The sequence below is a fragment of the Ischnura elegans genome, chromosome 7 (genome assembly GCF_921293095.1).
Source record: "Ischnura elegans chromosome 7, ioIscEleg1.1, whole genome shotgun sequence".
Taxonomy (NCBI): Eukaryota; Metazoa; Arthropoda; class Insecta; order Odonata; family Coenagrionidae; genus Ischnura; species Ischnura elegans.
Window position 1 is genome coordinate 16,650,992 of NC_060252.1, and position 15,103 is coordinate 16,666,094.

The 15,103-nt window shown below is 42.2% G+C and overlaps 1 protein-coding gene across 1 annotated transcript in view; it reads left to right on the forward strand.

The window, feature by feature from the left end:
- The first annotated feature begins 8,093 nt into the window (after positions 1-8,093).
- Positions 8,094-15,103, forward strand: part of LOC124162713 (toll-like receptor 6) — a 30,777-nt gene continuing 23,767 nt past the window's right edge. The window contains exon 1 of the mRNA XM_046539323.1: positions 8,094-8,232. The gene's annotated coding sequence lies outside the window, so the exon portion shown is untranslated. The remainder of the gene's footprint in view (positions 8,233-15,103) is intronic.

Genomic DNA, 15,103 nt, shown 5'->3' on the forward strand with positions numbered 1-15,103 from the left:
GAACGACTCGCAAAGGAAGTTAATCTCATTAACATTGATTTGGGCGAAGATTTGCGAGTTATGGCTCACCGCCTGGCGAGTACGTTCGCGATTTCGTCTTGCTTCCGTCAATTAGAAGCAGTACTGGCTGAAATCAGGGAAGACCTCATCCTCCTTGAACACGCCTGGGAGAGCACAATTCATAATCAGCTTAGCCCTTATTTTATTAACCCCGCTGACCTATTAAGCTCTTTAAAACAAATCCAGCCACACCTTGCGACTGGAATGAAATTCCCCTTCCCCCTCACTCCTTCAGAGATTTACAAATATTACGCGTTGGCACGCGTATCTTACGCCATCGTAGAAGGAAAAATCAGAATTATGGCGGAGATCCCGATGCAATCAGGGAACCAATTATTTCGGCTTTTCAAAGTAGTGCCACTCCCCGTCAGATTGCCAAAATTAAACGCATCAATTGAAATAGTCCCGGAGGCGCCTTATCTAGCCGTTTCAGAAAATAGGTTAAGACACATGCTGCTGTATGATGGAGACCTGTATGCATGTACTTATGGCCCCTTGACCATATGCCCCCTAGGCAACAAGTGACAGAGTATCCATACTCATCTTGCCTGTATGGAATTTACACGGGAGAGGACAAACCCCTTGACTGTGACACCCGGATTATCACCCACCCCAATCCCCGCTTCTTCCGAAGCAAAGGCACCAACCGCTGGGTCTTCAGCGTGCCGCACCGCAGCCGCCTCCTGCAGCGATGCCCCGCGGGAAAGGAGTCGCTCAACGTGACCGAGACCTTTCTCGCCGGGACGGGCGTCGTGGACCTAAACGAAGGTTGCTCGGCCTACAGCGAGGGGCAGGTGCTAACGGCATATCAGCACCGCAGCCAACGCGTCTCGCCAAGAGCAGAGGAGGTCGCTATGCCGGACATCCACCGGATTTTGCCGGCAAGACTGCGCGACTACATCAACACCCCCACCATCGAACGTCAGCAACGGCTCGCATACATCATCGCGGCAGCGGCAGCAGCGCCCGGCGGAGGAGCTGACATCCCGACGGCGCAGGTGGAGAGGATGCTGTCGGAGGCTGAGGACCTGGAGGAGACAACGGGGATAGGCGGCACCGCGTCATTTCTCCCTTACATTGGAGGGGCACTGCTGCTACTCGTCATCCTACTCATCGTAGGCGGCCTGATCATCCGCCGATGGAGGAGGAGGGCGACGAAGCCGGCACCAGTGCCAGCGGCGCGAGAAGAAACGGAATGGCTGCAACTCCATTCGGCGCCTACCCCAAGGCTCATCCCAGCGGCGACTGAGGAGACGGTGTGGCGACACACGCGCGCACCGCCCACCGCCCCCCCGGCCCCAGCGGAAGAAGAAGAGACGAAAACGCCCCCGGATCCAGAGAGCCCCCTTCTTCAACGGGGAAGAATACCCCGACCCCTATAGACTATTCTCATTTTTTTTTTAAATTTTTTTTTCTGTTTTCTCGTCGTTCGTTTTTATTTATTTTTTTGTGTGATCAGTGTCACAAACTTTTCACGGGATATGGACTAATGTGTGGTTATATATACAAACATTCTTTTTTTTTCTACTTTCCAAATTGACTAATATGTTTGGTACTCATTCCTCTTTTTTTTCTCATCTCCATTTATAGTCTAATAATATGCCAGTCCCCCAAGCGACCAATCAAGGGTGGAGGTCAGCAGAGCGATGGGGGGAGTTCTGGGTGGAAGTAGATGGGATCCCCTGGGCTGCTGACCCCTACCAGTGGAGGGAGGACCTGGTGTACGCGGCCCGCCCGTTGGAGAGCCGGGAGTGGGGCAACGACGACGGCCCCACCTTTTGGTTACGGTTCCAAACGCGGGAGGAGACGGAGGCGGTGCTCCTTTTTGGGCGAATACCCGTGGCAGGGGCACCCAACCTGGAAGTGCGCCTGTGCCACCCCCTCCATGTGCGGGGATTATGAACATTATAGTGAAGAGTGATGACACGAACATTTTATTTTTTTTTTGTTTTCTAATTCATGTATTAACCCTAGAGTGGTGACGCCCGGTCTCACAGACCGAAGATTATTTCTCATCGGTGTCTCAAGCGAAGTATATAATGTTGCAGTTTATGCTTTTCAGTAGCTTCCTATTTCACGCTGCTCTTCCGATATGTGACCGAAAAAATCACATCGTCAGAGTAATTTGATACTTATTGCTACTTTCGGTCTGCGAGACCGCGCGTCACCACTCATGTTCTGAAATTTTACTTTGTTGCCGGAGTGGTGACGCCCGGTCTCACAGACCGGAAGTGTAACATTGATGTATCATGAAAATAGATTACAATGATGCTGCTTTCACCATCCCTTGGATTCAAATTTCAAGTCTTGGAAGTTACATGTACCCTATATAAGGCCATGGAATCCTTTTTCCACGAGTCAGTCACTGTGTGCGCGCAGTTGTTAGACCTGCTTGTGGAACGACGCCGCTGTCTAGGAAAAACATCCAAGCACAACGACACTAACAGGTGCGTTATAAATTTTGGAGTGCATTCATTGGAAATTGCGTATTATATTCCCGCAAATAATTAATTTTAGAATATACGAGTACATAATTTCTTTTGGTTAGTACGTATCTCTGGTTCATAATAACTGAACGAGATGAATGGCATTATATGAAATAACTTATAGTTTTATCATTATCTCGACGGGATATAATCTGCCTATCTACTCTCTTTTGTGAATCTCCTTTTGCAACTCTTGCGATAGCTCAGAATGCACTTATGTAACTTGGTGAGTACGCTACGCAGCTATTTCATCTTTGAATTTTTATACCTTATGCCGTACATTACTGTTCCATATGTTGCATCCAATTTTCCTCTAAATATGTTTTTATTACTGAAATTTGTTGGAGTGATGAGTTATGAAGAGGAACAACAGAGGGTGTCACGGTTTCTGTCCGAAGTAGAGAGAGAACCGCAAGAATCCCTGCATTTTGATGACAACAACGATGACGAAGAAGATCTTTTGGAGGTGCGAGAAGAGAGCAGTGACTCGGAGCAAGACTGGGACATGGACGACGGAGAAGCAATGAAAGAGGATGATATCTTCACCGGGAAAGATGGGACCACCATATGGAGAAAGAAGACACCAAAACAAAGCGTAATAACGCGTTCAAAAAATATAATTACACAATTACCAGGGCCTAGAGGAAAAACGAAAGGAATAACAAGTGCTCTAGAATCATGGCGATGTTGTTTTTGACAGTTCAATAATAAATATGATTACCAATTGTACTAACAAAGTCATTGATAAGGTTTCTCCTAATTACGGGCGTAGCACGTACGCAAGACCTACTAATTTTCATGAAATTGAAGCACTAATGGGATTGCTGCTGCTTTATGGTATCAATAAAAGTAATCGCGAAAATGCCGAAAACCTTTTTAGTACCAAAAGCAATTCAATTGAAAGATTTCGTCTTGTCATGTCACTTCAGCGTTTCCGATTTCTGCTGCGTCATCTAACTTTTGATGACAAAGAAACTAGAGATGAAGGACATAAAGTTGATAAGCTTGTCCCCGTGCGAGAGGTATTTGATTTGTTTGTCGAAAACTGCAAAAATAATGTCAGCTTATCTGCCCAGGTTACCATAGACGAGAAGTTGGAGGCATTTTGAGGTCGCTGTGGGTTTTGTCAGTATATACCAAATAAACCTGCCAAATATGGAATAAAAGCATTTCCTTCTGCGATGCAAAAATGCATTACACGTCCAACTTAGAGATTTACGTTGGAAAACAACCCGAAGGACCGTATTCAATGGACAATAGAGCATTTGGCGTGGTTGAACGCTTGTGTAAGCCAATTTATTACACTAACCGTAATGTTACCATGGACAACTGGTTCACAAGCATTGAGCCTCTTGAGAGGCTGCTGAATATCTATCAGCTGACTTCAGTGGGCACAATCAGAAAAAATAAACGCGGCTTACCACCAGAATTCGTTCAAGAACAGGGAAGTAAAGTGAAATCATGTCTGTTTGGTTTTAGGAAAAATTGTACATTAGTTTCGTACGTCCCTAGAAAAGGAAAAAATGTTCTCTTGATTTCAAGCATGCACGACTATGACCAAGTGGATGCAATAACTACAAAACCTGATATCATTTTCACCTATTACAGCACAAAAGGTGGAGTAGATGTTGTGAATAGGTTGCGTGCTAACTACAACTGCGCTAGACCAACAAGGCTTTGGCAAATGGTCGCGTTTTATTCATTATTGAATATATCAACAATAAACTCTCAAGTAATATACACTATAAACAACAAGAAAGAAAGCCTTGTGCGGTGTAAATTTATTGAAGGAATTGCATTTTCCCTGATTGAAAAACATCTTAGGAATCGTGCATCCATGGGAAACATACTACGAATCGCTCGTTTACGGATAAATGAACTACTGACCATTAAGCCATCAGAATTACCTCCTAATCTTACTGAAGGGCAGATTGGGCGCTGTAAATATTGTGACAGTAAGAGGAATCGTAAAACGCGATACTCTTGTAAAATTGGTAACTCATTTCTCTGCCTTGAACACGTAACCTTGCTATGCGAAAGGTTTTATGTCAAAAATTCAGAAGCCTTCTTTTGACACTGATATTCCTGAAAAATTCCTGATTATGTATGATTGAATATGTTTTTAATGTATGGCATGTAATTTAAATTAACTCTATTGGTAATTATCAATACCGTGTATCGGATTTTTTGTGTACTAATGACAAGATGCCGATGTATAAATATATCTTCCAATTCTTCAGCATTTAAATGAATAAAAGTTGAAAAAATTGTGTATTTAATGAAAATATGAAATAAATATTTATAATTAGCAATACACTTTCGTATTATGAAGCTAATTCAAAGTAATTCAACTCAATTAATCTTCCAAACAGCATAAGAGACCACATCGGTCCAGGAGACCGACGTCACCACTCGTGAACCAAAAATTCACGTCACCACTCTAGGGTTAAATATAGATACCTAACTTCACGGACAGCTATGTGTGATTTTCTTTCTTGGCATTATTACTTCTTCTTTTGCTGTCCTTTTTACGGGAACCGATTGGTTCCCGCCTTTCTATTTGTGTGTATTTTTCTTTCTTCTTTCTCTGTGTTTGTACTGTCTAAAAAGAGGAATGAGTGTTAATAAAGTGAGAAAGAGGAAACCTACCTAAGAACTAAAACGGCATTTACAGGCACATAAAAATGCGAGTAGCCTCGTCGGAGGCTGCTCGATTTCGCGAAAGGAGGGAGTATTGTAATGGCCCGAAATTCGGGGGCCATTTGCAAATTATTTCGCGGAGGACAGGGCTGTTTGCGAGGCAGAGGACGATGCACAAACAGCCCTGTTTTTCATAAAATGGGAGATCCGGGAGGAGGAGAAGGAAAGGCAATGACCGAAAGACTGGCAAATAGGAATAAACACCATTAATGGAACGCTCACGGGTTCTAACTTTTCGAAGGGGGGGGGGTCTAGCTTAAAAGATATGTTTTCGCGGAATACCCCCCACCTGGGCTTTTTGAACGTCTCTACATCATTCGAGAGACACTATATAAAGGTAAACCGGGAGATACTTGAGGTCGTCTTCTACTTCGAGTCTTCGACTACTTCGGGGTGAAGTTTTGATCGCGAAAGGCGTGATTGTACACGCCTTGATTGTTGTAAACTCTTGTCTCGCGCCTGCTTGGCTCGTCGATACCCGCTTCCCGGGATTTGGTATTTTTGCTTTCACTCTCTTTGCTTTAAGGCCCTCTCTTGTGGGCCATTTTCGCCATCAGCTTCCGTTACTTGCGAAATTTAGACTTCATAATCCCTTCCCCCTCCGGGAACTTGGGAAATTCCTCGCGCCCTACCCATCGCTAGACCAGTATTTGCCAGTCTATCGCCTGTCGCCACAGCGTGCTGCCGCCTTCTCCAGCCTCCCAGGGTGATTCGTGCCGTTGCCGGAAATAAAGGTAGAGTTCCTTTTTCTTTTATTAAAATGCAATCCATGTACTATCATTGATACCCGACGCCAAGGGCAAGAGCCCACGTTAAAATAGTTCGGATTCGAGTCCCGGCTTATCCGGGGCCGGGTCGCGACACTACTACTACTACCAATATCCGACCTTTTTATAGTACAATAAATATGTACGAGCGTGATACGCCCGCTCCCAGCGGCCTTCCCCCGCTCTTTTCAATGCAGGTCCACAGAGGGATAGGCGCGTTTCTAATTTTAAAATGTAGAAAAAAAGGCAGGGTCTTATGTACAAATTTAATTGGAATGTTCATGTACAAATTGAGGTCAGAGGACCTCTTTAAACACAACATTGGAAGTAATTTACTATCCTCTGTTAAACGCACATGATGACTCATACTTACGTATCAACAAGAGACTTGAATGTGGAATCAGCCGCATTTTGATAAAAGTTATTTAAATAATGCGAGATATTGGTGCAAATGAACAAATGTATCAGTTTGTGCGCCGTTAACGTCAGGAATATATACAGGTTTTTGTCTTTTTTTTTTAAATTATTTAAAAACCTATTTTAGGAAGCAATAGCAATATTTAGGAAGTAAGATATGCCGTCGCATATTCTCTGATAAAATCTGTGCATTTTGGTACCTCATTTGTAGAGTTTGATTGCGTATAAGTTGAGAAAAAAGTATCCATACAGTAGAAATAATATAGAAGATACAATACTTTTGAATCCGGCTCTGGAAAACGAAGCGGGAAACGAAAAACTTGTTTTATTACACAATTTTACTTGTAGAATTCTACCCAGATTTGTAAATTTTTCGCAAAACATGTTATAGGTAACTTGTTTATATAACATGTTACTGTAAACGCAGGTGAAGGACAGGGCATTGCGCCCTAACACACTCATACCTATTTACGGAAGGAAAAATCCCACCCCGTTGTGAGGACTGCGACTTCATCCTCAGCTTATGTCTGAATGCGTTGAATATCGCGGTATACGTAATGTGTTGAATATATCTGGCGACATTAACATAATTCTTGGCAACATTAATGTGCATATTGAATTTATAATTAAGTTTAACGAACAACCGGAATTCTTAAGAAATTGTAACATCAATAAGTTGAATAGTATGAACATAAAAGTCGTTTTTCTTATTTTTTATAGGTGCAAAATGACCTAAACCGTGGTCGCACCAGATAAAATTCTAGCATATCCTTAAATACAACCCGTAGCCTGGCATCCAGACTTATCAAGAGAAATGACGACTTAAGCTGTCGTCTTCAAAAAGTATTTTAAAAAGTGAGAAAGTTGCCACGACATCCGTGACTGACAAAAACTCTGATAGTGTGAAATATGACTACATCTGTAACCATAATGTTTCTTCAAGCCTCAAGCATCCGGATTGCCACGATAAGAAAAATGATCACATTTTTAGGCGTTTGAAATTGATATTATTTCCTCTAGAAATGCGGCGTATTATCATAAATTCAACCAGTGGGGAAAAACCAGGGGGATTTTTTTTTTAATAGGGTAATGGGTTTTAAACTAATTTGAACACTTTTCACAATCAAAAAAACTTCATTTGTTAAAATATACTTGTAAATTCATGATTTTTCAATAAATTGATATCTTTTATTAAGGAAAATAATTGTGCTTTTATATTTCGGGGGGGCGTCCGGACCCCCCCCCTGGCTACGCCACTGCGTCAACATATTTCTACCACATAAGGAATGATAAGCCACTGGTCATGATTTAATACTAATTTCTCATTAGCAAACAGGTTCCCCAATTACTATAATTTTGATATTTATCAGACGGAACATAATTTAGAACTACCCATGCCTAGCAATCCCAGGCAGGATAGAAAGTATTGATACGCTTTGGCAGGCAAGGAGTTACCCCTGCCGCCACCTTGGCTGGCTTATCACCCTAACAGCGCATCGATATGAATTAAATCAATGAGGAAATCACCACAACTTCCGTGTTAGTGACAAAAGAAGCAGCACTATGATCTCTTCATGACACATGTGTCCGGTTAACTGTGATACGAAAGATGACCACTTTCTCCTCCCCTGAGGTGTTGTCTCCATTCTTCCGTCCCCTGCTCTTCCCGAAGGACGCTAGCTCTCACTCAATTACACCCTTTTAAATTGACTACGCCGCAGATACTCGACTCACGGTGTACACCGAATGGCCTGAGTTCTCCGCGGAGGAAGGCTTGTGGACATCAGCAATCAACGACAGAGGTATGTTATGCATAGGCATCTTTTAAGTTACAGTCGGATTTAAAAGTATTGCAAAGAAAGTAGCAGCGCCACTTTCGCCGCAGTTTGGAAATTGGAGTTACGATATTTTCTATAGTACCAGTAGGAAGTAAATTTTAACAACATCCCCATCTCCAGCAATGTTATTATTACTACATCTTTAAAGGCGATGTACGCGGGATACGTGCATTTTCAATACCACATGTATTGTGCAGCTCATGCTAGATAATAAATACACCTCCTGAACGTCAACTTATTTTCTCTCGTATATTGACCGATCCGCCGAAGTATATTTTCAGACAATTAACAAATGAGGTATATGATGCATACGCATCTTATAGGGTACGTTTTCCAAGGAGCGACGGTAGCGATGATCGCTGGATGATGCTTGCCGGACGATGATTGCTTGTTAAGCTGCCGCCTTGGTGTTTTCCCAATAGGCACTGCAATTTGTTTCTGAAGTGAGAAATTGAGCAGTCTCCAAACTCCAAAGAGGAGTATACAGCGCTGAATGTTCTCACACTTTTCCCATTAGCTGTTCATCCTTTTCCGATGTAAAATCCAATTTTGTTGAGCTGCACGCCGTGATTTCACTGTCTTCACCCGCAAAGAATCGCCGGCGACTGCGATTCCGACACCTCTCTGGGGAGCCTCCGATAATCGCTCGGCGATCAGAGAAAGCGACTTCGACAATCATCGCGTGTCGGAAAATGGTGACATTGTAGAACAGCGTATGCAGTCTTTTACGATCATCACTCAGCTATTATCGCTATGCGATCGCTCCTGGTCGCTCTTATGCCGTTTTACCCGGGGCACGGCATTGCGCAGGCGTAATTTCTAAAATGGCGTGGAACTGCGCGAATGCATGAACGAAATTAGAACGGGATATTTTGCCATCTCACGTCCACGCATTCTCGCATGTGTTCAAGCAATTCACCGATTCGCACGACGCAATTTTGACTGCGACTTCGTACACACGTCAGGTTGTGCAAGTACGTGCCCCGTGTAAAACGGCCTATAGGAAAACGTAACTTTACGTAGGCCTTCAATGCATTTAACAAGTTGTTTCGTTTCGTATATCGTTGAGTCGTTTCCTTTATAAAAGTTAATGGGTGCTGCGAAATAGGGACAACGATATAAAGGCCGTTTTACACGGGCTACGTTCTTGCACTATCTGACGTGTGTACGAAGGCGCAGTCAAATTGCGTCGTGTAAAGCGGTGAATTGCTAGAACACATGCGAGAATACGTGGACGTAAGATGGCAAAAAACCGATTTCGGGCGGCCAGCGCCGTTGGATTTGCACTAAAGCTAGTAAAATTGGTGGGGGACAGAGGAATCGCTGCGTACTGTGACCAAACTCCCCCCTTAAATAATAAGATTCCGGTTCTTCTCCTTTTACCATAAATCACTTTTAATGAACCGTTAACAAAATAACAACAAAAAATAACACAATAGACATCGAAATACCCCCCAAAAAACACAAAAAATACCTTTAAACACGAATATACCCTGACACACAAGAAACCCTTAGACACAATATTGATTAAACAATGAAATCCAGAAGTATTTAGTAATGCCTTCGAAAACATATGAAGTATTTTAGTCTTTAAGGCAATTTAAATAGCAACCCATTTCAGTGGCGCCGACTCCATGGGGGCTGAGGGGGCCTGAGCCCCCTCAAAAATTCGTTATAGGTGTTAGGAAAAAATGTGTCGGGCTTGTTAATTTTCTCCGGAGTGTCCAGATATCGAGATTCGAGTTATCAGGGTTCTAATGTTGATCATATGACTCTTCTAAAATGCTTAAAAAACTTAAAACTCACTACTTATAAAATTTCCCGGGGCAAGATCCCGGTTTGGCCCTCCCCAATATTTTTTGTAAGTCGGCGTCCCTGACCCATTTACAGTGGTGAAATCAACACTTAAGCAATGTCAGTTTTTGTTTGAGAAAGACGAATTATCGTCAATGCAACTTTGAGTAAACAGAGAACAATAAGGGATTGGCAGAAAAACAATGGTCCTTCCTCTTCTTCGGACGAGAGAGAGAGAGAGAGCACGAAACACGCACTTTTTGGGGGCACATCCAATCGAATAGACCGTCAGGAATAAGTAGTAGCCGATTCTTATTACTACTCTTCTCCTTTACTCCTAAGATCAACCATGGAACGTCCTACTTGAAAAACCATCCATAACCTATTTGAAATTTTCTCTCATATCAGTGTGGATCCAAACATTATCGACTCATGCAAGGAGATAAAACGCAATAACCTCGATGAAAACGAAACGATAATAAATGTTGTGTAATTATGTTAGTAAAATAAATCACTACCACCAGAATTATTTTTACCCAGCAAAATTTTAGGACGAGGTAAGTAAAGAACATTACTGATAACATTTAATACAAGTATTTTAACGCATTGCCTATAGACGCACCTATTAGGGCCTGTGCTCATGTTTTTTAATCTTAGTTCTCTTCTTCAATTTATTAGCTATCGTTCGGCCAGCGTTATGATCTAATTTATGACGCAGATAAATCATGAATAGCAATAATTTTTCAAATCTCAATAAATACTACTTGCCTGAGGATTAATAGTACACGAACGTCGTAATCAGCAGAAACACAAAAAATGTAATAAATGGTAACAGTCCCTCCATACCTTCTCGTTTAGGAGTCCGAGAGACTTTGCACTCCCTTCATGTAGCGGGATGTTCTCGGCTGTGGCCCTGGGTCCTGCGTTGAAGACCATGTCGACTGAGAGGATGTCAGACGAACAATCAACTCTATATCATCCTGCAAATTGTCTGCATGCGACATGTCATTTGATTTGATTTATGTTCCACTTTCTTGAGGTGCTCAACATAGTTTTTCCAGTTCTCCGACGTAATAGTATCAAAGCTTTCTGCTCTCAGTTTTCCACTTGTCTTTTTGAACGTTGAATTCTTCATGCTGACGTAATGTTTCACTTGGGCCCAAACCATCTCAATTGGATTTTATTCGCAATGATATGGTGGTAGTCTTAGGACTGTAGAGCCGTATTCCTTTGCTAATTCATCAATCTTTAATTTTTCAAAAATTTCCCGTACTTGATTTATTGTTGTTCAGGTTTCTTAGGTTAACAATTGAGTAAAAACTTAATAGATTTAATAATTAGGCTTTATTGCCAACAAAGAAATACATTACGGCACTTCACACCATTGCCCCCTGGGCCCATGGTAACACACATGCTCACATACCAACTTACTCGCTCAGAGTGACTGCGAGTGACTGGTTCTCCCGCCAACTATCATATGTACATGCGGTACATGCGCTCACCAACGTGCGCATGCGCAGCAACAGCAACAGTTCTGCGCAATATAAATGTACCACATATACCCAACAATTGTAAAAAAAGATCTTTTCAAGCCGACATCATGAAAGCTAATTTCTTTACAGCCAACCATTGCGTAATATTCTCTCTCCCCCTGCTTGTAGTAGACAAGGATTCCAATTTCCTTGAGTGATAAGAGGCATTATCTACCACCATTCGGGTAGGTTTGCAAGAAGTGAGTGCTCACACCATCTCTCGTAGCACTCGCCATCCACTTCTTCATGCTCATCCATTGAGTTGTTTTTGTACAGAAACACATGCGATGCTCCTTTTATGAATCATTTTTCTGTTCCTGCATGTATAATTGCAAATCGTCCTCCTCGGGAAGTGGGGGCCAAGCCCAGTACTTAGTCCAGCAAGGAAAGCTTGACACTGATTTCCTATTTGTTTGTCTCGCCAAGTCATGTTCACTGTTTGTCCAACATTAATCCAACTTTCGTCTGTGAATACACTCGTCCTGTGTTCGCAACGATATTTTTTTAGCTGCCTTAAATAATTAATTGTGCCGCCAACGAAATATATCATCCCTTTCAATAAGGATGCTTCTTTACCCCCTGCGTTAGTACACGAAGCCTATGTCCAAAAGAAAACGATATAGTGTTGTCCTTTTGTAATCTGGGAGAATAATATCCTTATTTACCGAGTTTAAGATGGATTTTAAAGTCGGAGTAATATTGTTCACGAAGGATTCATGTACCTTCCTTCTAATTCCCGATCTCACAAAATCGTCGAAAATCACTGCTCTCGAATTTTTGTAAGGCTGTCTAATTTCTTTAGTTTTTGAAGGAGTTACCAATGGACCACGGGAGCTTTCCTTTCTCACTCTGTAAACAGTGGACTCCGAGCACCCAGTAGCCTTCGAAGCTTCTCGGCAGGCCTCACTAATACTGAGAGATTTACTTAAGTACGAGAAGACTTAGAGCACCAACTGTCTGTAGTGGCTTATGAGCTTCTCACCTTTTCTTCTCTTCTTTGTATCGGTCATGTTGATTGTGCGCGTTACAGCAGAGATAAGTGTAAAACACACTTCACCTCAAATTCAGCAGACCACACAACACTTGTTCACTCCAAAAAATGCAACGACAAACTGAACGCCTTCGTAAATTCTTCCCACGGCCCCTTCAGCTAGGGTCGTTTCTGGTGCAGATGTTTTATGGTACCCTATGAAAGGAACTTGAGGAAAAACCCAAGCCCCTTTTTGTAAAAGGCGTACACTGGATAGGGTAGTTTGCACAGATTATGAGATATTCTCTTTCTTGGTTTCCGCGGTGGGACCGAAACACCCAAGGTGAAAGCGTCTCATTTCCAAGCCGCTTGCTTACTTTCGTGTATATCAACGTATTGAGATAAAAACACTGCTGTTACGATGTATGAGTATTCTCTTTTAGGATATCAAACGAATAGATACGTACATTTTATAGTATGCATTGACAAAAAACTCCTTTTCCGCCAGAGAATTTTCCCTCTGCGCGCAAGAAAAAGCAAGAAGCCCGGCCCAACGGCGCTGTAATATTTTTTCTTAAGATCAAAACCTTGTAACTCCCTTCAGAATTGATGTAAGTTAATGATTTTTTCACCAAAAATAACTTTGTAGTTTTCTTCCCAAGTTGATACGCAGCATATAGGGACCTGCGACGTAAGAAACGTAAGTTAGTAAGAGACTACTTTTTACCTTGCAAAAATAAAAATTTTCTTGTCCTAAAGGGTGTTACGTCGGTATAACAACATTTTAACTCAATCATTATACAATTGGCAAAGACCTTCAAAGAGAAAATAGTGTGAAGAATTTTGTGCAGAAGATTCAATTATATACAGACAACGGTCAGGCAGAAATTGCGAGAAGAAGATAAAGTAAAAAAATACACGTTTCTGACGGAAATTTAAGGAAATGTTTTTTACAGCTTTTGTTATAATATTTATTGGAAAACTATTAGAAACAATGGATGCAGCATCTCTTTTTACGTAGGAATGCAATTTTTAATCAGTGTGTAGCGCAACATTAATTTTCGTGCTGTCATTGACAACACTGCGCTCCCGGCCTTATGGAGATTAACATGGGAAACGATTCTCCATAAGAGCCCATACTGTCAACTAAAAGTGGAACGCTCTATAGTCGACTTGCTTGTTGGAATCCTAGGTATTTACAGGTATCTCCCTCATCCATGGCCTCTATTATTTGCCCATCGTGTAGTGGAATATCATTCCTTTGTACTTAACCTCGGTTTATTGTAATAGTTTTACATTTATCTATTCAAATTCCATGTTTATATCCTTATAAAATATTTCAGTTAAACAGACAAATTGATTTAGATTATTATTAGATCCTGCATACAGCTGAGATCATCCATATAGAAAAGATGTGATAATTGCATCTTGGTTCTTTTCCTTTTATTTTGACTCCATATTGAGTATTATTCAGATGGTTTGATAAAGGGTTTAGGGCAAGGCAGAACCATAACACACTCAAAGAGTCACCTTGAAATATTCCCCATTTGATTTTGATATTATTTGTCTGCAAAAGACCCTCGTCAGTTTTTATGTGCGAGATAGTGCTCCATTTATTATTATTATTATTATTATAACTCTCAAAGTATGGGAATTTTTAGTTTCCAAGCATCAAATCAAGGAAAATAATGATAAGCCTCCAATTACTCAAAATCCCATCTTAAAGAGCAATTTTTTTGCCTCTTTTACTATAAGTGAAATATAGTATATATCAGAGTATGCTGACTATCTGTTATTTGGAAATCACAATCAAAATAGTATATGAAATGATAATATGGATAGCAATCAGTGTCACCAATGCTCTTCGCAGATGCGTTAGTATTTATTCGATTCCCCGCACGGGGGGAAGAGGGTGATCTCTTCCTTTGGGGAGCCGCGCCCCCACAGACCCGAGCCCACTGAGGAGACAACCTCGTTAAAAAACCTCTGGTACGACTAGGGTAGCGTCCGGACAGTCTTGTGGGCCCGACTGTCCCTGTAAGGTGATGCCATCTTGCCATAGCCCACCCACGTGTTTGCCGTGCGTGGCGACCCGTGTCGCAGGGAATGGGGATCCTGGTGGCTGAGAGAGGGGAGAATCCCCAACACTCCACTTTGGCCCCTGACTCTCCTCGACGGGCAGCCGGGAACTAACCCATTCCCAGTCAATCGGCTCCTGGCAGCTGGGGAGCTTGGCGGCTCCTTTCAAGCGTACGCCAGGAAGGGTGAGCGTGATCCAAAGGGACACTGCCAAGAGCATTCTCGGAGGGGCACGTCTATATCTTCAGGGGAACCTGGTGCTCTGCACCGGCCAGCGGTGCATCGTCCCCTTGTTGGACTCCATGGTGGTTGGGGCCCCGGAGATGAATATAATCAATGTCTATGGATACCCAAAACCAAACACCCATTGCCTCTAGGGAGGCTAATCCCAGCAAACGGCTCTGTACGGAAAATTACAGAATGATTACCCTTCATATGTAGTAATGAGCAGCATAGAAGA